General features: G+C 43.7%; 1 long non-coding RNA gene across 1 annotated transcript; it reads right to left on the reverse strand.

The window, feature by feature from the left end:
* Nucleotides 1-890: 890 nt before the first annotated feature.
* Nucleotides 891-25,168, reverse strand: LOC121001464. Its single transcript, XR_005779065.1, has 3 exons — nucleotides 25,044-25,168; nucleotides 13,388-13,395; nucleotides 891-901 (listed from the first exon to the last, which is right to left on the reverse strand). It is a non-coding gene; the product is annotated as an uncharacterized LOC121001464 (long non-coding RNA).
* Nucleotides 25,169-25,431: the final 263 nt, after the last annotated feature.

A 25,431-nucleotide genomic window follows, 5' to 3' on the forward strand; every position in this document is an offset into this window, starting at 1 on the left:
CTTGTGTAGCTACGGGGACGCTTGCTGGGGGGCTTAGCAGTGGTGGATACAGTGGCTTGAGGGAGAGCAGCAGTTCTTCCCTGGACACCACGGGGCAGCACCACAAACTGAGATTCCACCACATCTGATGATCTCTCCCCGGGGCCTCGGAGGGACTCCCAATGGGCTGTAAAGCTCATGTATCATCCCTGCCCATGTCTGCTGGTCCAGGCAACCATTGTCAGATGCACCCTGTCGCTGACAGCATGATCCAGCAACAGTGATACATTCTGCACAATGTGCTGGTGTAGGGCAGGGACGCCGGTCCTGGCAAAGAAATGGTGGCTGGGAACACGCCATCTGGGTTGGGCCTGCTCTAACATCTGCTGGAATGGATTGCAGTCCACAATATTGAAGGGCAGCAGATGTTGGGGCGATAACCCTTGCCAGGAGCCCATTGAGTGAACGCACCCGTCTGTCCCTGGGGACGTGGGCCGTGGTGCGTTCAAATGCATCGACCTCCTGTCAGATGGGGTGGTGCTGGCTTGCGCCTGTTCAGGCTCGGTGCGCATAGGTGGAGCCGGCACCTGCTGCTGCCGCCATTACCAGTGGAACCCCTGCCACTGGGCTCCTTGGTGACCTGGCGCACCGTTTTACTTGGGTGCCTACCTTCCTCATCAGTGCTGCTGTCACCTGACAAGGGAGGTGGCACCCATTCTAGGTCATCCCCTGTAATGGCAGACCCAAGGTCGACCAGTGGTTGACTGAGGGGAACAGGAGACGTGGAGACCCTGACCTGGCTACGCTGTCCCCTCGCTGACACCTGAGTCTGACTAGGTGCAGGGGTTCTGTGGCTAAAACCACCCGCACCGGTTGGAAGGGATGTCACTGGGGTACTGACGGACGGTGCCCCCTCCTCCTCCTCCATCCCTTCTAAAAGGTCCTGAGCATCCGGGCCAAGCTAGCTCACTCTCCTGCATTACCTCCCCCAAGATGTCCCTCTTGCTGTTGCTGTAAAACAGCATCAGGGACCAGTCTTGGGGGCTAGTGGCTGGTCCTGCAGGAGGTGGAGAGCTGCTGCTGCTGCTGCTCATAGCCGGGGCAGAGGACTCCAGGCCATGAATGACACAACTGCCTCCTGAGATGGAATGGGGTGCTGCCACGCCCCAAAAAATCATGGATGAGGCGGATGCCCCTGCCACCTGCGCCCGTCCCTCCGTGGGTAGAGCCGGCATGACCACATCCACTCATGATTTGATCACAATGTTTTTAAACACCAGTAAAAAAAATATAGAAAGAAAATAATGAGGGAGTTGGGCAAACTTTATTGGGTTGGGGAAAGTGGGGCTAAAATGAAATAAAATAGACACTAAACCCTAGGACAATGACAAAAGACACTGACAATAATCCTTCCCTAGCACACGAAACCCTAAAACAGTAACACTAAAACATAGCAAAAGACTTTTATTTTAGTTTATAGACAAAAAACGCTGACAATAATCCCTCCCTAGCACACGAAACTCTAAAACATTAACACAAAAACACAGCAAAATAAGTTTTTTTTGTTTTTTTCAAAGACAAAAGACACTAACAATAATCCCTAGCACACGAAACCCTAAAACAGTAACACTAAAACACAGCAAAAGACTTTTTTTCAAAGACAAAAGACGCTGACAATAATCCTAGCACACAAAACCCCAAAACACAGCAAAATACTTTTTTTTCCTCACAGACTAAACAGACAGCAAATGGCTACACTATACTATATCTCTATCTAACCTACACTACACCCTGCACTAGAACCTATCAGCTACACTATATACTAACTAACCTACACTATCTCCCACTAACTATCTGGATTATATATATATGACTGAGCTAACTAACTAATGTACCTAACACCCTACACTGGAACCTATCAGCTACACTATTCACTAACCTACACTATCTAACACTAACTATCTAGATTGTATATATATATGAGGTATCAAATGTAATATGACACAGCAATTCAGCAAAGTACAGAAATCACACTCCTCTCTCTCTCTCTCTCTCTCACAACTGCATGAAACAGCACAAAATGGCTGCTGGGGACATCTTATATAGTAACGGGTAGGCATCTTATTTATTGGTTGCTAGGGATGTTGCTAAGCTCTTACAAAGACATTGCAGTCTTCTCATTGGCCCACAAGTTAGAAGCAGGAAGGGATCATGTGTACTGTTTAAAAAAAAAACGAATATTCGAGATTACAAATATATAGTGCTAGATTCTAAATATTTGAGAATTCTCGAAGTGCCGATATTCGCGATAAAAATTTGCAATACGAATATTTGCGCTCAACACTATTTATAAATCAATTCCTTACAGGTTTCAAGATTCCTGAAACTGAGTAGTGATGAAAGAGGTGCACACAGTGATGTAAGCTAAAAGAGGTGCACACAACAATGTAAACTGAAAGAGGTGCTTACAGTGAGGTAAGCTAAAAGAGGTGCACACAGTGATGTAAGCTGAAAGAGGTGCACTGTCACCACCAGTTCTGTGAGAAGGTCTGGCAGACGTTCCTCTCTACCTCTTGTATGATGTTCTTTGTTTTGGTTTCACTTTCTCATCTCCTTTCCTTCTGCCAGGTGTCACTTATTTAGACTAATCGTCTTCCTTTATATTCCCTCCCATACTGCCTCACTTTGCGGTTTATACTACTTCCTGGATGAAGTGTTCACTGCTGGAGGCTGCTTCTGCTGTTTGCTCAGATAAGTCCTTTACTTTATTGTGTTTCCTTGCTGGCTTGATTCTAGGTGACCCTGACTCCGTCCGTAATAAGTGCAGGGAGCCGGTGGTCGTGTCCCCTCACTATTATAGGGTTTTCAGGTGTCACACAGACTTAGGTACGTGGGCATGCAATCGTCTACCATCGAGACCCTTGCATGTGCATAGCAGTCAGGGAGAGCTCTTAGGGTTTTATAGGGCTCACCTATAAGCTCCTTAGTTTGGGATCAAGCCAGTCGCTCGTTTATTCATAAGTTCCAGCTATCTGCAAACTTCACCTGTGACATTCACACAGTAATGTAAGCTGAAAGAGGTGCACACAGTGATGTAAGCTGAAAGAGGTGCACACAGTAATGTAAGCTGAAAGAGGTGCACACAGTGATGTAAGCTGAAAGAGGTGCACACAGTGATGTAAGCTGAAAGAGGTGCACACAATGATGTAAGCTGAAAGAGGTGCACACAATGATGTAAGCTGAAAGAGGTGCGCACAACGATGTAAGCTGAAAGAGGTGCGCACAACGATGTAAGCTAAAAGAGGTGCGCACGACGATGTAAGCTGAAAGAGGTGCCCACAGCGATGTAAGCTGAAAGAGGTGCACACAGCGATGTAAGCTGAAAGAGGTGCACACAGTGATGCAAGCTGAAGCTCCTGGGTCCCAATGTGAAATTTGTAATAGTCAACGTCTTTTTGCGCTTCTGGTAACTCTGCGCCCACTTTAGTTAAAAGTGTTTTCCGAGACTTAATTACTGATGAACTATCCTCTAGATAAGTCATCAGTATCTGATTGATGGGGGTCCGATACCCGAGTACCTACTGATCAGCTGTTTGAGAAGGCACTGGCTTTCCTGTGAGTGCGGTGGCTTTCTCCGTGCTCATCAAGCACAGCGCCGTACGTTGTATAGCGGCTGTGCTTGGTATCACAGCTCAGCCCCATTCCCTTTTATGGGGCTGAGATGCGCCTAGGCCATGTGACTGATGAACGTGACATCACACCTCCTTCGGTAAGCTGAGAGCGCCGCTGCCTTCTCAAACAGCTGATTAGCGGTGGTCACTAGTGTCGGACCCCCACCGATCAGATATTGATGACCTATTCAGAGGATAGGTCATCAGTATATAAGTCTCAGAGAACCCCTTTAAGCTCCTGGGTGCACAGATCTTTAAAGGGGTATTCCAGTTGTTATATGGTATAACTATTAGTTAACTATTAGACCACTATATCAAGCAGTGTGCAAATGGTGCAGGGACGCAGGTGTCTCATGCTGTAAAAGGCCTGTGGCCTGCGCCAGAGACAGCATCTTGGAACGGTACTCAGGTGGTTTATTTTTCTCTTTTCTTGGCCACTTGAGGAGCATACTACTGGAGCACTATACTATTACTAGGGGAAATCCAGGCAGCATGATAAAGGAAGAGTTGGCTTGGTGCTGTGGTCTGCATCTCACCTCCTAAGTCCTTAGTTCCATATCTTAATTAGAAACAACTGGAGAAAGATGACCGAACGCAGCAGCTCTTTATGGCTGCATTGTGGAATTTGGTTCTGCTGGGACGATATTTTGTGCTGCATTATAGTATTGCTGACCCTGCCTACTTGTGTTGACCCCCACCTACTTGTGTTGGCCCAGACTACTTGGGTTGCCCCGCCTTCTGTCAATTTGGACCCTCCTACAACATGGGACCATTTTTAGTTTTTTTTCCAGGGCCACTTTAAGTTCTCAGTCAGCTCTTGACTAGAACAGGTTCCCCATACCCAATGGAGCCACCCAAAATGAACGGAATGGCAGGTCGGGCATGCTCGCTGTCACTATATTCATCTCTGTGGGAGTCAGGGGCAGATTGGGAACTTAAAGTGGCCCTGAAAAAAAAAAACTAAAAGTGGCCCCATGTTGTAGGTGGGTTCAAACTGACAGAAGACGGGACAAAACAAGTAGGCGGGGACAACAAAAGTAGTCAGGGCCTGAAATACTGTAGTGCAGCGCAGTATACCGCCCCAGCAGAACCAAATACTACTGGGCAGCACAAAATACTGCCACCCTCATCACAGTCACCCGTCATGAGGACAGTAATACAGTTGAATTGAGGAGGACACCTACGGCCATTGAGCATCAGATCATTATGTACATGGCCTGCGCCATCAAGAGGGCTTGAGTGCCCCCATGGGCATCGGCCCACTGGGAAATTTCCCTGTAGGGTCTATGGCCAATTCGCCCCGGTGGGAGTTCTGGAGATAGCCGAGTACAGCGCCTATAAAGATGAATGGAGCGGCATTCCACATGCCCAACCTGCCGCTCTGTTCATTTCAGCGTAGTTCAGAGAGGTACAGGGTGGGGTACCTGTTCTCGTGATCGTGGGGTCTCAGTGGTAGAACTCCCACTGATCTAATAGTTATCCCCATGTCCGTATACGGAACAATTCATTTCAATGGTTCCGCATTAAAAACGAAATGTGTTCCGTAAGCATTCTGTTTCCGTATTTCCGTCTTTCCGTTCCGTACAGATATACAGTTGCAAGAAAAAGTATGTGAACCCTTTGGAATGATATGATTTCTGCACAAATTGGTCATAAAATGTGATCTGATCTTCATCTAAGTCACAACAATAGACAATCACAGTCTGCTTAAACTAATAACACACAAAGAATTAAATGTTACCATGTTTTTTTTGAACACACCATGTAAACATTCACAGTGCAGGTGGAAAAAGTATGTGAACACTGGACTAATGATATCTCCAAGAGCTAATTGGAGTGAGGCGTCACCCAACTGGAGTCCAATCAATGAGATGAGATTGGAGGTGTTGGTTACAGCTGCCCTGCCCTATAAAAAACACACACCAGTTCTGAGTTTGCTTTTCACAAGAAGCATTGGCTAATGTGAATGATGCCTCGCACAAAAGAGCTCTCAGAAGACCTACGATTAAGAATTGTTGACTTGCATAAAGCTGGAAAGGGTTATAAAAGTATCTCCAAAAGCCTTGCTGTTCATCAGTCCACGGTAAGACAAATTGTCTACAAATGGAAAAAGTTCCGCACTGCTGCTACTCTCCCTAGGAGTGGCCGTCCTGTAAAGATGACTGCAAGAGCACAACGCAGACTGCTCAATGAGGTGAAGAAGAATCCTAGCGTGTCAGCTAAAGACTTACAAAAGTCTCTGGCATATGCTAACATCCCTGTTAGCGAATCTACGATATGTAAAACACTAAACAAGAATGAATTTCATGGGAGGATACCACAGAGGAAGCCACTGCTGTCCAAAAAAAACAATGCTGCACGTTTACAGTTTGCACAAGAGCACCTGGATGTTCCACAGCAGTACTGGCAAAATATTCTGTCGACAGATGAAACCAAAGTTGAGTTGTTTGGAAGAAACACACAACACTATGTGTGGAGAAAAAGAGGCACAGCACACCAACATAAAAACCTCATCCCAACTGTGAAGTATGGTGGTGGGGGCATCATGATTTGGGGCTGCTTTGCTGCGTCAGGGCCTGAACGGATTGCTATCATCGAAGGAAAAATGAATTCCCAAGTTTTTCAAGACATTTTGCAGGAGAACTTAAGGCCATCTGTCCACCAGCTGAAGCTCAACAGAAGATGGGTGTTGCAACAGGACAATGACCCAAAGCATAGAAGTAAATCAACAACAGAATGGCTTAAACAGAAGAAAATACGCCTTCTGGAGTGGCCCAGTCAGAGTCCTGACCTCAACCCGATTGCGATGCTGTGGCATGACCTCAAGAAAGTGATTCACACCAGACATCCCAAGAATATCGCTAAACTGAAACAGTTCTGTAAAGAGCAATGGTCAAGAATTACTCCTGACCGTTGTGCACGTCTGATCTGCAACTACAGGAAACGTTTGGTTGAAGTTATTGCTGCCAAAGGAGGTTCAACCAGTTATTAAATCCAAGGGTTCACATACTTTTTCCACCTGCACTGTGAATGTTTACATGGTGTGTTCAATAAAAACATGGTAAGATTTCATTCTTTGTGTGTTATTAGTTTAAGCAGTGTGGGGATCCGCTCTGGTAGGCAGTGGTAGCGAGTGCAGTATAGAGGCATCACAGACCGGTCTTGGTGTAAAACACAATGCTTTGTTTATTCACACGGTGCATATTTGTGAAAGACGGTGCAGTTCATAGGGAGGGTGGTCACACAGAGCAAAATAAAAGTTCAAACACAGCAAGTCCCTGCTGCAGGCTACTTGAGGCCTGTTTCCGTCACATAAAGCAAAGTCTATTTAAAGCCAGGAGTAATGTCACCTTTTCTCCTTGGTGAAGTAAGTCCACGGGTCCGGCTCCTAGCCACAGGACATGGATCCCTCCTGGATTCAGCTGCGGGTCCCTGCACACTCCTTTACAGGCCTCCGCACGCAGCCCAGCTCACCTCCACTCCTCACTCTCACAGCCAGAGAACACAGAAGCTCCACACTGTGCACCACACCCTTGTTGCTGGTCAGGTTTTAACCCTTCCCTGCAAAACCTGGCCTGGACCGTGGGGAGACAGGCACCCGTCCGCATATCTGCCTGCTCCCAATAAGAGCCGGCCCGGATCCGTTGTTAACAGCGTAACCGCTGCAAAATGCACTTTTCCGGCTCTTACTCCAGCGGGGCCAGGACCCCCGCTGGCACGTACCTCCCGTTTACCACCACCCCAGGTACTCTCCTACAGCAGACTGTGATTGTCTATTGTTGTGACTTAGATGAAGATCAGATCACATTTTATGACCAATTTGTGCAGAAATCCATATCATTCCAAAGGGTTCACATACTTTTTCTTGCAACTGTAGAGCTTGTACTATATTTGGCCATAAATCACGGGTCGTGGCTCCATTAAAGTCAATGGGTCCGCAAAAAAAACGGAATGCATACGGAACACATCCGTATGTCATCTGTTTTTTGCGGATCACTAATTTAGAAATGCTAGGCCCAGCCTACTTTAGCTATGTGTTGTGTGTTTACAAACTTTGCCAAGAGCACATGTGCAGGTGCTGAAACCGGCCCCAGCCTGTCTGCCTTGCAAGATACCAGCATCTCAACATGGATGTTGAAAAGTTGATCTTGCTAATCCAGGAACGTCCCCTGCTTTGGGACACTCGAACAGAGGAATATCACGACCGCATCTGCAAGGAGCGGGCGTTGGACGAGGTGACCCGTGACATGTTGCCCAGAGAGTGGGAGAAGGCCAGTTCCTCCAAACACCGAAAATTAGGTATGAGAACCCATGTTGATGTGTTTTATGTATAAAATGCCTATAATGTAATTGTTACTTATCAAGCAATGGTGTATATTGGAGTATATTAGAGAAGAAGGTAAATCAGTATCTGTTTATTTTAATGGGCACCATGAGGATGTTGTGTACCACTTGTTTTGTCAATGTGAAAGTGCTCAGCACTATATATTGTTTGATTATTCATCAGCCATGGCCACCGGTGGCTCACCTGCTGTAGTAAAACGTCAATTATAACCATGGCCTGCTGCAGTCTGATATATATTTTTTCTGTGTGGACATGCTTTGAGGTATACGTTTTAAACTGCTTTAGAGCTTCATATTGTGTATCCCTGTAATATCAAGTCTGAATAATGTTTAAAGGCCTGTTATGATTACCGGGTTACAACAACCCTGCTATCTAGCAGTGGTGGCCATGCTTGCATATTATTCCAAAATGTTCCGCACGTTGGCTGGGATCACTGAAGCTGGGTTAGTTCATCTTTTTCTCGTGTACTCGTCAAGCGCAGTCCATGTGGATGATTAGATAGTATTTACAACAATAGAAACAAGAAGTTTGTGAAGTGATGTGAACATAAGGTTATTCAGCCTAGGAACATAGAAAATCTCCTGTATATGGTATACAAAATTAAGTATTTGCTGGTTTTAATGTAGTAGTAACCATATTTGGTGATGTGATTTTATACGTGTGATGACATGTTTTAAGTTATAATTGTTGTTATGTTATATTTCTACAGTCCAACGCTTAAAGACTCGCTGGCAGTCGTGCCTGGATCAGTCGAGTCCAGGCCATGGGGAAAAGTGGCGATGGAGGCGTCCGAAAGAAGCCCTATATTTATACCTGGCAGTTGAGTTTCTTAAAACCAGTGCTGGACCTTAGACCGTGAGTATGAAATGTATAGATTATTTTTAATGTTATCTTATAAATGTCCCAAAATATATTGGTAGTGGCTTTTTTTGGGTAAAATAGTTCTCATTATACCAGTAATGTTTTATAGCCTAGTATACAACTAGGGCTGGAGTGCACAAGCTAGGTACATGTTGTTATAATATCTTGTGGGGATATACTGGCCTTGTCACCACAATGATCGCTAAAGTATTTCAGCTACCATTGTTTATCCTGATATGACCTGCAAAAATGGCTGACATTATAAACAGGTGAGGATAGCGATATGTGACAACCATCTGTGCAGGTCCATATTACATAATAAGGATCTTCAAACGCCTTTTCATATTGATTAGCTATCCTGATAATCAATATGTGACACGTCTACTGGACCCATGTCATCCAGTGTGGTTTGTGAAATGTGGCTTATATGTTCATACAATGTGTGTATATATATATATATACCAATGTTATTTACATTACTCTCTCATTCCACAGCACCGTTGACAGCCTGGAAGAGCAGAGGGGCCATGAGTCGACCACCAGTGAGGAGGAGCGTGTGGCTGCTCCACAGGATTCCCCTTGTCTGGCCACTGAAGAGCGACAACTTTCGCAACAGTTGGATCCGACAGAGAGGGAGGAGTCCTCTGCTGTGGAGGTTGGAGCAGAGGTTCAGTCGAGCCCCCCAAACCTTTATTAAGGAGACCAGCACGGCGGAGAAGGGTCGCACCACAGCCTCCCGAACCTGCCTTAAATACTCAAGCCATTGTAGAAAGTCAGGTGCAACTAGGAAAATAAAGTTACTAGGATTACCAGAGTCCAGATTAATTTACACTCTGCCATGAACTACGCCCATCTGCCACGGCACTGCTCCCTCAAGACTTTAAAAATATTCTTCATAGAGGGCCCGAACTGCAAGGGCTGCAGTTCCAGGTCGTCTGTGAAGGGTCTGGTCCAATCCTCCTGATGAAGAAGATGTACCAGATTCCAATTCATCAACTTCTGAGGGACCATCATTAATCCTGACAAAGTTATGCAGGATCACACACGCTTGAATAACCCAGGTGGCATTCTCCGGTGCCATCTGTAAGTATGACAGGAATACTCTCCACTTCTGTGTGAGTATTCCAAACGCACACTCAACATACCGACGGGCTCTACTCAGCCGATAGTTGAAGATACGTCTGCTGTCATCCAGGTTGCGTCTGGGGAAGGGTCGCATGACATGTGGTGCCAAAGCAAACCCTTCATCAGCCACAATTACAAATGGAGCCGGTGGTCCCGCAGAACCTGGCAGCAGTCTGGGCTCTGGTAGGGCAAGCTGGTTGGCTTGAAGCCTCTCACACATTCTGGAAGCACTGAAAATGCGCGCATCTGCAGTGCTCCCATAGGCCCCAATATCCACAATTATAAACTTGTAATTACTGTCAGCCAAGGCCATTAGCACAACAGAGAAACACTGTTTATAATTGTAGTACAGGGAACCTGAGTGAGGGGGCTTATTAACACGAATGTGTTTGCCATCCAGTGCCCCAATGGAGTTTGGAAACTGCGCATCACCATAAAAACCCTCAGCAATTCGGATCCAATCCTCAGCCTTGGGCACTGGCATCACCGCTTCCCTGAGTCGCTGCCAAATCACATCACATGTTTGACGAACTATCATAGAAATCGTCGAGACTCCCAGCAGGAACTCAAAATGCAGAGATACAAATGAATTCCCTGTTGCCAAAAATCTGAAAAACAAAAAGAAAGAAAGATGATATACTATAACAACCACCATTTACAACTAATCTAACCAAATAAGTGGTTGGTCACCCGCTCTGTAAATATGTATAGGTGCTCGACGTCTAGTCTGAATCACCCAGTCAGATAAAATGGAAAATGGAAAAATAGTAGTGTAGACGTGCACTCTATATCTACATGTGTGTGTCTCCTGATATAGAGTGCCCGTCTACACTAATATTTCTCTATTTTCCATTTTAAACTTTGGCGCGACACTATGACACATAAAACAACATGATAACATTAATAACATGTAATACTATGCACATTCTATAACATAAACGATGCATACCTCAACGTAACGATGAGCCGTTCCTCTGGAGAAATGCAGCGCCTCAAATTTGTGTCCTGGTAGGTGAGGCCAGGGTCGCTAGCAACAAGTCAAAGCTGTTCACAGATGAAATTTATCAGGATGCTGTCGCAGATCCATGTACAGCGTGTGGAAATGACCCTTCCTGTGCTGCTGAGAGACAATTGGGTGAACCCACTGCCTCCTCCTCGACGGTTCCACGTTCTGCATAGTTGGCTGCGGTTCGAAGACCCGAGAAAGCAGCCAGCACAAGAGAACCAGTTCCTCCTCAGCCATGATACAGCAGAAAATTGTAGCCAGAAACCAATGTCTGCCAAACCACAGGATTCTGGCTCTACAGCAGCGCCACGGCCTTCTCACTGTTTACCGCAGGCCCAGTGATGTCACAACTAGTATCAATGGCCTGGGCAGGGATAAGCCCCGCCCAGGCCAGTTGATACTAGTCGTGACGTCACTGGGCCCGCGGTAAACAGTGAGAAGGCAGCGGTGCTGCTGGAGCCCTGCTGCCTTCCCAAACAGCTGATCAGCGGGGGTCCTGGGTGTCGGACCCCCGCCAATCAGATGCTGATGATCTATCCAGAGGATAGGTCATCAGTTTAAACAAACTGTAGAACCCCTAGAACCAACTTCCACTTGCTATGCATTTTATATTGCATATATTGGGTTCTGTTGGACAGTAAATTTAAAAGTATCCCTTTTCTTCACAAGGTAACTATATGTAAGCAACAATGCTAAGCAGTGTGGTGTAAGAGCCTCCTTCTACATAGTTGTCTAAATCACATTAGCTGAAATAGGTAACTGTATACAACATGTAGCTAGAAACAGCAGAGATACATTTCTCATCTCTAGCATACTATGTCCATACTATGTGTGCTACATTGCCAAAGGAAGCTAAGCAATAACCTTTTCCTGCTTTTTCCGATGCTCGCCATCTTCTCTCTCCTATATGTGACCGCCACACAAATTTTGATCTTGTTCTCATTGTCACATAAGTGGCCAAATTAGAAAAGATCCTGTCACTCTTCACTGGGCAGCCAAACCACAGCGTTCTGTGACAGTATGGCCACAGCAGTCTCAAGTTAACTAATTGGAACCGAGTTGCTTTTTCACTGTTAAGTGACCACACGCTACCCTAAAAACCGTGCAGCCATTATAATGAAAATCGACTAAACATTGTGTTTTTAATTAGTTAATTTGATCCAATTGTGGTTCGCACAACTGTGCACTGCTAGGCCACAAGTAGCATGGCCATATAGCCGAGAAGGCTCCTTCTGCAGGTATGCAAGATGGGGATATATTGTCAGCTGTCAGAGGGGGAAGGAGACTAACTCGATCTAGAGTCCGTTCCCAGCAGCAAAGATTAGCAACCGCACAAATGGGGACACATGAAAATAAAAGTGATAGAGGGCATGTTTTAATGCAAGAAACAAGCTAAAGTACAGCCTTTCATGACCATTGGTGTGAAAATAGGTTATGGAATAACCCCTTTAAGCTTGTCATACACTAGTGATTTCAGGTGGACATTTTCTGAATGACTTGTCATTCATGGTTGGTGTGTGAAGGCTTTTCTTTCTTTCTTCATAAGTTAAAACACCAAATTCCTCAATGAATCTCCGCCCTGATCTGTGGCCTGGTCTAGGTTTCTATTGATGGAATGCAGATTTGTGGTTTGGCACAACTAACTTTCCAACTACAGCCCTTGACAACTACCAGGAAAATCTGACATGGTCAATCAACTTTTCTATACATCTCCCTTAGGTTGGCATCTGTCATGTTGGTTTGTGTCATGAGAAGGAGTGGATGTCAGAATATGGTCTAAAATGGGTAACTTAAAGGGGTAGTCCAGTTTCTGATACTAATGACCTATCTTCAGGTGAGGTTCCGACTCCCAGCACCCTCTCTGATCAACTATTTTGAAGAGACTGCTGCGTTCCTACAAGCACTGAGGCCTCTTCACTGTTTACCTGCTCGCTGTCTAGACTGCAGCGGCAAGCAGGTGTAATTACATCTCCTCCGTCCCATCCACTTGAATGGTACAGAGCTATTGTAGTTACACTCCATCCTGTAATTACACCTGCTCTCCGTTGCAATGCTGCGTTCTCTTTAAACAGCTGATCAGTGGGGATGCGGGGAGTCAGAACCCCCGCAGATCTGATATTGATGACCTGTCCTGAGGATAGGATACCAATTACAGTAGACGGCAGCATGTCCTTTTAAGTTTTCTTTATTCATGATGGGTCTATAGAAATGTACAGAAAGTGCCAAAGATAGTGCAACGTTTTGACTATTTCATTTTCAAGCTTGAAAAAGACTATGATATAGTGAAAACTTTGCACTATCTTTGGCACTTTCTGTACATTTCTATGGAACCAACTTGAATAAAGAAAACTTGAAGGACATGCTGCCGTCTACTGTACTTGGTATTGTATATGGAGCAACCGGAGGATCTATGGTTGCTGACAGGCTGAGGCATTCCTGAGAGAAAGTCTATAACGGACATTGATGCTGCTTTCTTATATATTTTTTACCAGTCCTGAGGATAGGTCCTCAGTATCGGAAACTGGACAAACTCTTTAACCTGTTACGTACAGGTACGCCCTGATGTCCTGGTACTTAAGGAGACAGGGCATACCTGTACACCCTATGTATTTCCGATCACCGCCGCGCAGGTGTTAGCGGGAAACTTTTGTGGGACCTTATGCACCCACTGCTAGATAAAGGTTACCACCTGTACGTGGATAACTTTTATACTAGTATCCCCTTGTCCCAGTCCCTTGCCGCCAGATCCATGTCCGCTTGTGGGACCGTGCGGAGAAATCAACGCGGCCTCCCTACCCACCCCCTCCAGGTACCTATTTCCATGGGTGAGATCCATGCCCTTACCAGTGGAAACCTGTTGCTTGTCAGATATAAAGACAAGAGGGATGTCCTTGTACTGTCCACAATTCACGGTAACGGCATCACCCCTGTCCTTGTGTGAGGTACCGCAGCAACGGTCCCCAAGCCTGATTGTATCATCGACTACAATCAGTATATGGGAGGAGTTGATCTCTCTGATCAAGTCCTCAAGCCATATAACGCCATGCGCAAAACCCGGGCATGGTACAAAAAAGTTGCGGTCTACTTGGTACAGGTTGCCTTGTACAACTCTTTTGTGCTGTCCCGGAGTGCTGGCAACACAGGGAAATTCCTCCAGTTCTATGAGGCAGTCCTTAAGGCCCTGATCTTTTCTGACCGGGAAAGAGCAGGCCAAGTACCTCGGGAACTGGAGGCGCCCGGATCGTCCCTGGCCAACCCTTTACAGGTGTGGTCCCCCATACTGGAAAGAAGGTATGGTCCCAAAAAAAGTGCAGAGTGTGTCACAGGAGGGGGATACGGAAGGACACCACTACTCAGTGCGACACGTGCCCCGATCATCCGGGCCTCTGCATTGACGGTTACTTCAGGGAGTACCACACTTCCATGGAGTACAAAATTTATAATCCCCTTCCCCAATTTTAATTCCATTTAGCCACTGACAATCGAAAAAAAACTATGGTTCTCAGACTTGAGACACTAAAACAAAAAAATATATATATTTTTAAAAAATATTATTTTGTAAAACTAAAATAAATTAAAAAAGTAGACATATTAGGTATCGCCGCATCCGTAAGAATGTGCTCTATAAAAATACCCCATGAACTAACCCCTCAGATGAACACGGTCAAAAAAATAAATTTTTTGTCATCTATCATAACAAAAAGTGTAATACCAAGCGATCAAAAAGTCATATGCCCGCTATAATAGTGCCAATGAAACAGTCCTCTCATCCCGCAAAATTAGCCCCTACCTAGGATAATTGGCCATAAACAACAAAAAAAAAGACTGTTAGACTATGGAGATACTAAAATGTTATTTTTTTTTTGTTAATGAAAGGATAATAAAGTGTAAAACCTAAATAAATAAATAAAAAGTAGACATTTTTAGGCATCGCCACGTCCGTAAGAATCTGCTCTATAAAATTACCCCATGACCTAACCCCTCAAGTGAACAAGGTCAAAATAATAAAAGAAAAACGGTGCCAAAACAGCTATTTTTTGGCAAATTTTCCATTTTAATCCGTTTTTTCCAGTAACAAAGCAAGGGTTAACAGCCAAACAAAACTTAATATTTATTACCCTGATTCTGCAGTTTACAGAAACCCATATGTGTTGTAAACTGCTGTATGACCAATTGGCAGGGCGCAGAAGGAAAGGAACGCCGTATGGTTTCTGGAAGGCAGATTTTGATGGCCTTTTTGTTTGGCACCGTATCCCATTTGAAGAACCCCTGATGCACCCCTAAAGTAGTAACTTCATAAAAGTGACCCCATCTAAGAAACTAGACCCCTCAAGGTATTCAAAACTGATTTTACAAACTTTATTAACCCTTTAGGTTTTCCTCAACAGTTTATGGCAAATGGAGATGAAATTTCAGAATTTCTATTTTTGGTAACCTTGCCTCACAAAAATGTAATATAGAGCAACCAAAAATCATATGTACCCTAAAAATAGTCCCAACAGAACTGCCACCTTATCCCGTAGTTTCCAAAATGGGGTCACTTTTATGGAGTTTCTACTCTAGGGGTGCATCAGGGGGGCTTCAAATGGGACATGGTGTAAATAAACCAGTCCAGCAAAATCTGCCTTCCAAAAACCACAAGGCGCTCCTTTCACTCTATGCCCTGCCGTGTGCCCCTACAGTAGTTTACGACCACATATTCGGTGTTTTTGCAAACTACAGAATCAGGGCAATAAATATTGAGTTTTGTTTGGCTGTTAACCCTTGTTTTGTTACTGGAAAGAATTGATTAAAATGGAAAATTTGCCACAAAATTTAAATTCGGAAATTTCATCTCCATTTGCCAATAACTCTTGTGGAACACCTAAAGGGTTAACAAAGTTTGTAAAATCTGTTTTGAATACCTTGAGGGGTGTAGTTTCATAGATGTGGTCACTTTTATGGAGTTTCTACTCTAGGGGTGCATCAGGGGGGCTTCAAATGGAACATGATGTAAATAAACCAGTCCAGCAAAATCTGCCTTCCAAAAACCATAGGGCGATCCTTTCCCTCTATGCCCTGCCGTGTGCCTCTACAGTAGTTTACAACCACATATGGGGTGTTTCTGCAAACTACAGAATCAGGGCAATAAATATAGAGTTTTGTTTGGCTGTTAACCCTTTGTTACTGGAAAAAATGGATTAAAATGGAAAATTTGCCCAAAAATCTATATTCTGAAATTTTATCCCCATTTGCCATGAACTCTTGTGGAACACCTAAAGGGTTAACGACGTTTGTAAAATCAGTTTTGAATACCTTGAGGGGTGTAGTTTCTAGAATGGGGTCATTTTTTGGTGGTTTCTATTATGTAAGCCTGACAAAGTGACTTTAGACCGGAACTGGTCTTTAAAAGGTGGATTTTGGAAAATTTTGGAAAAATTTCAAGATTTGCTTCTAAACTTCTAAGCCTTGTAACGTCCCCAAAAAATAAAATGTCATTCCCAAAATGATCCAAACATGAAGTAGACATATGGGGAATGTAAAGTAATAACTATTTTTGGAGGTATTACTATGTATTATAGAAGTAGACAAATTGAAACTTGGAAATTTTAATATTTTTTTTAATTTTTGGTAAATTTGGTATTTTTTAATAAATAAAAATGAATTTTTTTTACTCCATTTTACCAGTGTCATGAAGTACAATATGTGATGAAAAAACATACTCAGAATAGCTTGGATAAGTCAAAGCATTTTAAAGTTATTACCACATAAATTGACACTGTTCAGATTTGCAAAAAATGGCCTGGTCCTTAAGGTGAAAATGAGCCCGGTCCATAAGGGATTAAAGAGTTACTAAACTTTTATACAAATAGTTTTGCAAAAAATGGCCTGGTCCTTAAGGTGAAAATGAGCCCGGTCCATAAGGGATTAAAGAGTTACTAAACTTTTATACAAATAGTTTTTACATTTTTCTAAATAGCCACAAAATTATTTTTGTAATATACTTTACTAATGAACTATGTTGTTTTTTTAACTTGAAAAGGTACCCAAAGTTCTTAACAGTACCACGTCTTAAAATCTTCATTCCTGTACAGCGTTGTACAGTGTACGGATTTCTGCTGCTGTAGAGAATGCTGCACATGAAGAAGCACAGATTGCTGTCCTGCCTGCACTCCCCCCAAGCTAATTCTGTACGCCGCGCACCGTACAGCTCTGACAAGCCAGTGCGAATGAAGATTTTAAGATGCGGAACTGTCAAGAACTTTGGGTACCTTTTCAAGTTACAAACCAACATAATTCATTAATAAAGTATATTACAAAAATTATTTTGGGGATATTTAGAAGAGTTTAAAAACAATTTATATAAAAGTTTAGCTAATCTTTAAAGTATCTCCTCTTGTAGATAGGTTGAGGGGGGGATGGAACAGATTTAATTTTGAATCCTATACTGTAGGCAAATGTGCAGATTTATAGCAGTACCAGAATAGATCTAACCACGCTGTATGTCTCACCATAAAAAACATTAAGAGGCCCATCATTATTTTACCCCACCCAGTTTACAGTGAAATAACCTGTAATTGCAATAGGTATATGGTCTTCACAGTCCTTGTGAATATTTGCAAACTATAATATACAATATTATTTGTGAAAAGAGCTGAAATTACAGTAATATCTGTAGTAGACTACAGTATATTATATGTACTATGAATTACGGAGGAGTTTGCTCTTATGACTTTACAGCAAGGACAATAAACTAGAATCAAGGACTCCAGTATAAAGAAAGACACTTCTACATCTTCCTGGAGCTACACCTGTCTCTTACCAGAAGAGACTCAGATGTGTTCATGCACAAGTCTGTACAAGTGTTAAAGGGATTACATTTATTTTGGGGATTGACATACAGAACGGAAAGTGATATTTGCAAATGGCGTTCCTGGTCTTGACATCAGGTCAGTCATCAACTGTTTTTAAAACCATCACAATACCATTCATTCCCGGAAGAGCCGCTTAGACTGAGCTGGCAAAGCCGAGACGGCAGCAGCTGCCGGGACACAAGCCCCAAGCCAGAGGCTGAATCTCATGCAAAGTAAAGTCACATTCCAAGACACAGAAAATTCCTGAGAATGCAACCTTGTGATCTGTCAGGGATGATGGGTTAGCAGGTGGAATGCCAAGTTTAAGCAAAGAAAAAGACAGATGGAGCAAAAAGGGTAGAGAAAAAATATCCTGTGGTTAACCAAAGCAGCCGGCCAGCCCTATCATCATATAACAGTATGCATGCTATAGGAATCCTACTATAATCAATAGCTGCATGCATTCATAGGCACAAGAGCATGGCGATGACAACAAAAGACTAAATGGACTAACTCGTCTGTTTATATCTGTCTCAGTTACTTAGCATTCTACATCACTACTGTTCCTGCCCGTCTTTTCTTAAAGGTGAGGTGTCACTAAATGTTTTTCTGCCAGTTAAAACCAGATAGCGACACATATCCCCTTTTTTCTAATCGGTTTTTATTTTCTGATTGCAGATGTATTAAATATATTTCCTGAACATGATTATGGGGATGGCTACCTCTCTTGAGCTGTTCTTAACAGAATTTAGACATAGGCTTTACAGCCATGGGCCATAGACATAATGGACAGGAGGGGACCTAATTGACTTCTATGAGAAATTTTTGTAAGCATGCTCTGTGTAAGCAAGCTGTGATATCACCTATTGTGAATGTTGGATCCTGTGTTATCCCTATATATAGGTGGTATCTGTCCTTTTAATACTACCTGGAATGAGAAGCAGATAACTGCAGTAAAGTGATCTGTACAGACCAAGAAGTGGCACGTGTTATTGGGCTTAGTGGCCAGTGCGAAAATTTTTATGTGTTTTTAAAAAATATATATTGACAAAATTGTTTCAATGAAGAGGTGTTCTTGTATATGCCGACTGCATCTGCTGACACTACAGTGCTCTCAGACTGAACCCTTGCTGACCAGACACTCATCTTGTGGTTATACCTTATGCCGATGTGTTGTTACTTTTAGGGCTAATGCACACAAACGAGTGCCGCCCGTTCCGTGCATTGGGGACCGTAAATTGCGGTCCCCAATGCACAGGCACCATCTGTTTAGCTGGTGCAGATGGATGCAGAGCCATTCAACTTGAATGGGTCCGTGATCCGTCCGCACCACAAGAAAATAGATAAAGGTCTATTTTTTTGCGGGTGTGGAGTCACAGACAGAAAACCCATGGAAGCACTCCGTAGTGCTTCCATGGGGTTCCTTGCCTCTGTTCCGCTGCGTACATTCCGGATTGCAGACCCAATCAAATGAATGGGTTTGCATCCATGATGCGGTGCACAAATAGCCAGTGTCTGTATTTTGCGGACCCGCTGTTTGCGATTCACAATGAAGGCCAAGCCAGCACATGTTAATATGCATGATCCCTTAGGCCTCCTTCACACGAGCGAGTATTCCGCGCGGATGCGATGCGTGAGGTGAACGCATTGCACCCGCACTGAATACCGACCCATTCATTTCTATGGGGCTGTTCAGATGAGTGGTGATTTTCACGCATCACTTATGCGTTGCGTGAAAATCGCAGCATGCTCTATATTCTGCGTTTTTCACGCAACGCAGGCCCCATAGAAGTGAATGGGGTTGCCTGAAAATCGCAAGCATCCGCAAGCAAGTGCGGATGCGGTGCGATTTTCGCGAATGGTTGCTAGGTGACAGTCTATTCACTGTATTATTTTCCCTTATAACATAGTTATAAGGGAAAATAATAGCATTCTGAATACAGAATGCTTAGTAGGTGATCAATTGAGGGTTAAAAAAAAATGAAAAGATGAAAATACCGGCTAGGACCTGTGGTGACGTCAGATCACATGCTCCAATCACATTGTCCATCACCACGGTGATGTACCATGTGATTGGAGCATGTGATCTGACGTCACCAAAGGTCCTTTAGCCCACAGCTCATCATTAAAGAAGTAAAGAAGAGACCGGGAACTACGCGAACAAGAGGAGAAGGTGAGTTAATTTTTTTATTTTTTTTTAACCCTCAATTGATCACCTACTAAGCATTCTGTATCCAGAATGCTATTATTTTCCCTTATAACTATGTTATAAGGGAAAATAATAACATCTACACAACACCTAACCCAAGCCCGAACTTCTGTAAAGAAGTTCGGGTTTGGGTACCAAACATGCGCGATTTTTCTCACTCGAGTGCAAAACGCATTACAATGTTTTACACTCGCGTGGAAAAATCGCAGGTGTTCCCGCAACGCACCCGCACATTTTCCCGCAACGCCTTAGGCCCCTTTCACACGAGCGAGTATTTCACACAACGCAGGCCCCATAGAAGTGAATGGTGTTGCGTGAAAATCGCAAGCATCCGCAAGCAAATGCGGTGCGATTTTCACGCACGGTTGCTAGGAGACGATCGGGATGGGGACCCGATCATTATTATTTTCCCTTATAACATGGTTATAAGGGAAAATAATAGCATTCTGAATACAGAATGCATAGTAAAACATCGCTGGAGGGGTTAAAAAAAATTTTTAAAAAATTTAACTCACCTTAATCCACTTGATCGCGTAGCCGGCATCTCCTTCTGTCTTCATCTGATCTCTGTGCAGCAACAGGACCTTTGGTGACGTCATTCTGGTCATCACATGATCCATCACCATGGTAAAAGATCATGTGACGTACCATGTGATGACCGGAGTGACGTCATCAAAGGTCCTGTTGCTGCACAGAGATCAGATGAAGCCAGAAGCAGATGCCGGCTACGCGAACAAGTGGATTAAGGTGAGTTAAAAATTTTTAACCCCTCCAGCGATGTTTTACTATGCATTCTGTATTCAGAAGGCTATTATTTTCCCTTATAACCATGTTATAAAGGAAAATAATACAATCTACAGAACACTGATCCCAAGCCCGAACTTCTGTGAAGAAGTTCGGGTTTGGGTACCAAACACGCGCGATTTTTCTCACGCGAGTGCAAAACGCATTACAATGTTTTGCACTCATGCGGAAAAATCACGGGTGTTTCCGCAACGCACCCGCACATTTTCCCGCAACGCCCGTGTGAAAGAGGCCTTACTGTATTTTGTAGGTACTGCTAGTGTGTTGTCCTGCCTTCAGGGGTAGAGTGCATGTATTCAGATAGTACAGGGAGCCTGATAGGTGTGAGGCAAGTAGAGCACAGGGCTAATTTTGTAGCAGAGATACAGAGGAGATTTGTGGAGGGACATTTGGGTCAGTACCTCTGAGAATCCTCCTGAGCTGTTGCGGATCGATCCCAACACCTCGATTGTGAAATGGACTGCTGTAGTATCTGTCTGGCTGGGAGAGTGACCCTACTGAGCTGTATGCCCAGTGGAGACTGTACATTGGTACATTGTAAATCGTGCCCCTTTCTTAACACCTTTCTAAACTGTCTAGAGAGGAACAAAAAATATCTAAAACATATAATAATTTCAAGACCAGTTTTTTGGGGGGAAAAATTGAGCCTTAGTGGGAGGTTTCATTGTTGCTCGTGGCAAACAGGCCAAAATCGTACCCCAATATACTAGCAAAATTGACGAAATGCATTATTTTTTCATAGTCACATACACCTCTGTAAGGCCTCATGCACACGACCGTACCGTTTTTGCGGTCTGCAAAATTGCGGAACGGAACAGGTGGCCCATTGTAGAAATGCCTAGGACATGTTATATTTTTTTTGAGGGGCCACGGAACGGAGCAACGGATGCGGACAGCACACGGAGTGCTGTCCGCATCTTTTGCGGCCCCATTGAAGTGAATGGGTCCGCACCTAAGCTGCAAAAACTGCGGCTCAGATGCGGAACAGAACAACGGTCGTGTGCATGAGGCCTAAATGATAGCATGCTTCATGAACTCATGAACAACAGGACAAACAACCAGAAGCTCCAGTTCAGATCAAGTCAAATCAACACATGGCAGGAGGCACAAAGTCAAAACCGCCTGCCCTTAAAAGCAGCAGCATGTAATGCATCAATATGTCTTTTGTCTGGGAAGCAGATGAAGTGTGATCGATCAGTTCTCTTGTAGTGTCTGAACCATCAACATATAGTACGGCCCATCTTCAGTCTTTTCAGAGCATTTATAAGAACATCCACCAGATAAAGGTAATGTTGTCACTTAAAGCCCGTTCTGAAGCCCTGAGGACCTTGTGATGTCATATCCCTATTCATACTGATGAGGTCATTCTGCTACATGAGACTCTACTGGTATGCTGGATCTATTTCACGTGTCTGGTTTCCTCTGGGATCAAACACCATGAATATAACTTTCATACATATCACATGTTTTACACAGAAAATCATGAGTAGCTCAGTACCCAGAGTAGGAAAAAAATAAGGATAAATCTAGACCACACACAACATCTCAACACAGTCCATTCATCAATAAGAAGTGCAGTGGGACATTAAAGTGATTTTTCTATCTCATACATGGTATATATCGCTAGGATATGCTTCCAATGTCAGGTGCAGCTACCACCTCAGGGACCCACTCCTATCCCCAGAACAGGGATCCCAAAATGAAGATCCCATTAATTTCTATGGGAGTTCCGAAAATAGCTGAGTGAGAGCTCTCTGCTATTTTTGTTGCTTATGGACTTTGCAGCTAATATCTCCAGGAGATGAAAGGCTTCGGGAGCCTGGACATGTTTTAGAGGCAAACTGCAAATCTGCTAAGGACTATATCCTCCAGAGGAAACTTGTAGTACTTGTGAGTATAATAAGAAAAAAAAAGTGAGGTAGTGAAGAAAGTTGCAAGAGAAAGTTGCACCCCCATGTCTGGATTCTTAAGTGTGGGCTAGAAAAGTAAAGTGTGAAAAGGGTAGCTTCAAAGAGAGAAGTTGGTCTGTTAACGACCTTCTCAGCTGGTGAAACTGTAAGGGCTTATGCACACGACAGTGTTTTGCGGGCCGTTTCTAACTGATCCGTTTTTCTGTTTTTTGTTTCAGTAGTGTTTCCGGTTCCGTTCCGTTTTTCCGTATGGCATATACAGTATACAGTAATTACATAAAAATAAATTGTGCTGGGCATAAAATTTCCAATAGATGGTTCCGCAAAAAACGGAATGGATATGGAAGACATAGGGAGTACATTTTGTATGTGTTCCGTTTTTTTTGCGGACCCATTGAAATGAATAGTTCAGTATCAGTAACGTATACTGAACTCAAAAAACGGCCAGTATACTGAACGCAAAAAACGTTCGTGTGCATGAGCCCTAAGACTGTGGAACTGCAAAACGATGTCAGAGCTGCCCGTCCATGCAAAGTCCGGACTGCTATGAGTACTGTATTGGAACTTTATGTGCCAGTAAAGACCTGCTCAGAGGTTAAATCGGACTCATCATTGCCTTACACCTCAGAATTCATGGATTTGGACAAATCTCTCAAAATGATGGCCACCATTTTACAAGTCAGATCTGATACCAAAAAGGGATAATTTGTGGACCTTTTTTTTTTTAATTTAAAAATGAAATCTGACAGTGAAGTGTTATTAAACACCCACTGCCATCCATTTTCCCATAGCTGTATATGTTGCTGTCACTGTGACATTACTAATGCTGTATTAGTGTTAAAGAGCTTGAAAGGGGTTGGATACAGTCTTAGTAGACCTCATAGTGTCATACACGACTTTTTCGGGCAATCTGAGTACTTTCAATTTGGGTAGAATTTATTTGCACCCGGATCAAATCTGTGGACTGATAGGGTAGCAGCCTGCACACGAGTGTGACTGTGCCAGGTAGTGCAGCTAAACCACCCTCTAAGGGCTGGGCGGCAGTACTTGTACGGGTATTGATGCGCTGTCGTGTACAGTATGTAATGTGGTAAACATGGTATATGGAATAAACAGGTACTCCTCTTCTAAAATCGATTTTGTATTTGCTCAATTTATTTTTGGAGCAAGGTAAAGGAAAAATAAGTTGAGATATGTAACAATGAATATGCTACTAATAAACTGCAGACACAATTAAGTAAAGAATTTTGCTTCTGTATTTAAATCTGCTGATAATAGGTATGTGTAAAACCACTCTGGCAGGTAAGGCTGGCACACCAAATACCTGGCAGGTGATTCAATGCTCCATATTTAGAGCGTCTGCTGATTATATCTACATAGCCATCTGCCTCCCTCTAGATTATAACGTATGGGTAGTACTTTCCCACACAAGCTTACCAAATGAGTCACATTAACCTAATTACACAGTCCATTCAAATGTAGAATGTGGCGACTTCTTTCTCCTCACCCAGAAATAGATCCACAGCACGTGTGGCCTTTCTAAACCCTTTTTATTGGCTGCATGTGATACCATAAATGTACAGAAGTTTACAGTTACATATTTTAATAGAAAATGTATACATTTTTACATGGGTTCTTATTTGCAGCAGCACATTAATTGTATTTATCATCATCAAGTAGCAAGTGCAGGAGGTATTGAAAAACCAGTTAAATAAAAATGCCCCAAATTGCCTCTATAATACCTTAAAGGGGTTGTCTCACTTCATTAAGTCGCCTTTATCTTGTAGAGAAAGTTAACACAAGGCACTTACTAATGTATTGTTATTATCCATATTGCTTCCTTTGCTGGCTGGATTCATTTTTCTATCCAATTATACACGGCTCGTTTCCATGGTTACGACAGCCCTGCAATCCATCAGCGGTGGTCTTGCTTGCAAACTATAGGAAAAAGCACTAGCCTATGTACGCTCCCATGGTCCCGGCCACCAGAGAGGCTGACGCTTTTTCCTGTGATGTACAAGCACGACCACCACTGATGGATTGCAGAGTGCTCGTAACCCCTGGAAACGAGCACTGTATTATGTGATGCAAAAATATATCCAGCCAGCGAAGGAATCAATATGGACAATCACAATACATTAGTAAGTGGCTTTTATTAACTATTTCTACATGACAAATGCGACTTACTGAAGTGAGACAACCCCTTTAAAGGTTGAGAGTTCAGCTCTGAACCTGGACATATCCCCATTTTCACCCCTTCGGCTCACCTGATATGAGCATCAGAGCATTTCATGCGATACAGTGCAGTGCAAGGGCTGTTTGTTGATATGTATTACTCTGCTAGGCGGAGGCTTCCACCTAGCAATATTGCCAATGACGTCATTGGCTCTGATGGGCGGGCTTTAGCACTGCTATAGCCGTTTTATAGGCTAGGACAGCGCTAAAGTCCGCCCATTAGTGCCGGTGATGTCACCGAGCTCACTGCTGGGCGGAAGCCTCTGCTAATCAGTCCCTATGGAGAGCCTGGTCCGTCACCAGATCTCTAGAAAATGTATTTTTCCTGCGCGATTTAGCTGCAGGGCAAAGGAGAGCATCGGAGCATGAAATTAGTTGATATCGGGGGGGAGGAAGGGGTGAATATGGGGATATGTCCGGGTTCTGCTCTGAAGGGGTTGTGAAAGAATGGGA

Source organism: Bufo bufo, chromosome 5, assembly GCF_905171765.1.
Source record: "Bufo bufo chromosome 5, aBufBuf1.1, whole genome shotgun sequence".
Taxonomy (NCBI): domain Eukaryota; kingdom Metazoa; phylum Chordata; class Amphibia; order Anura; family Bufonidae; genus Bufo; species Bufo bufo.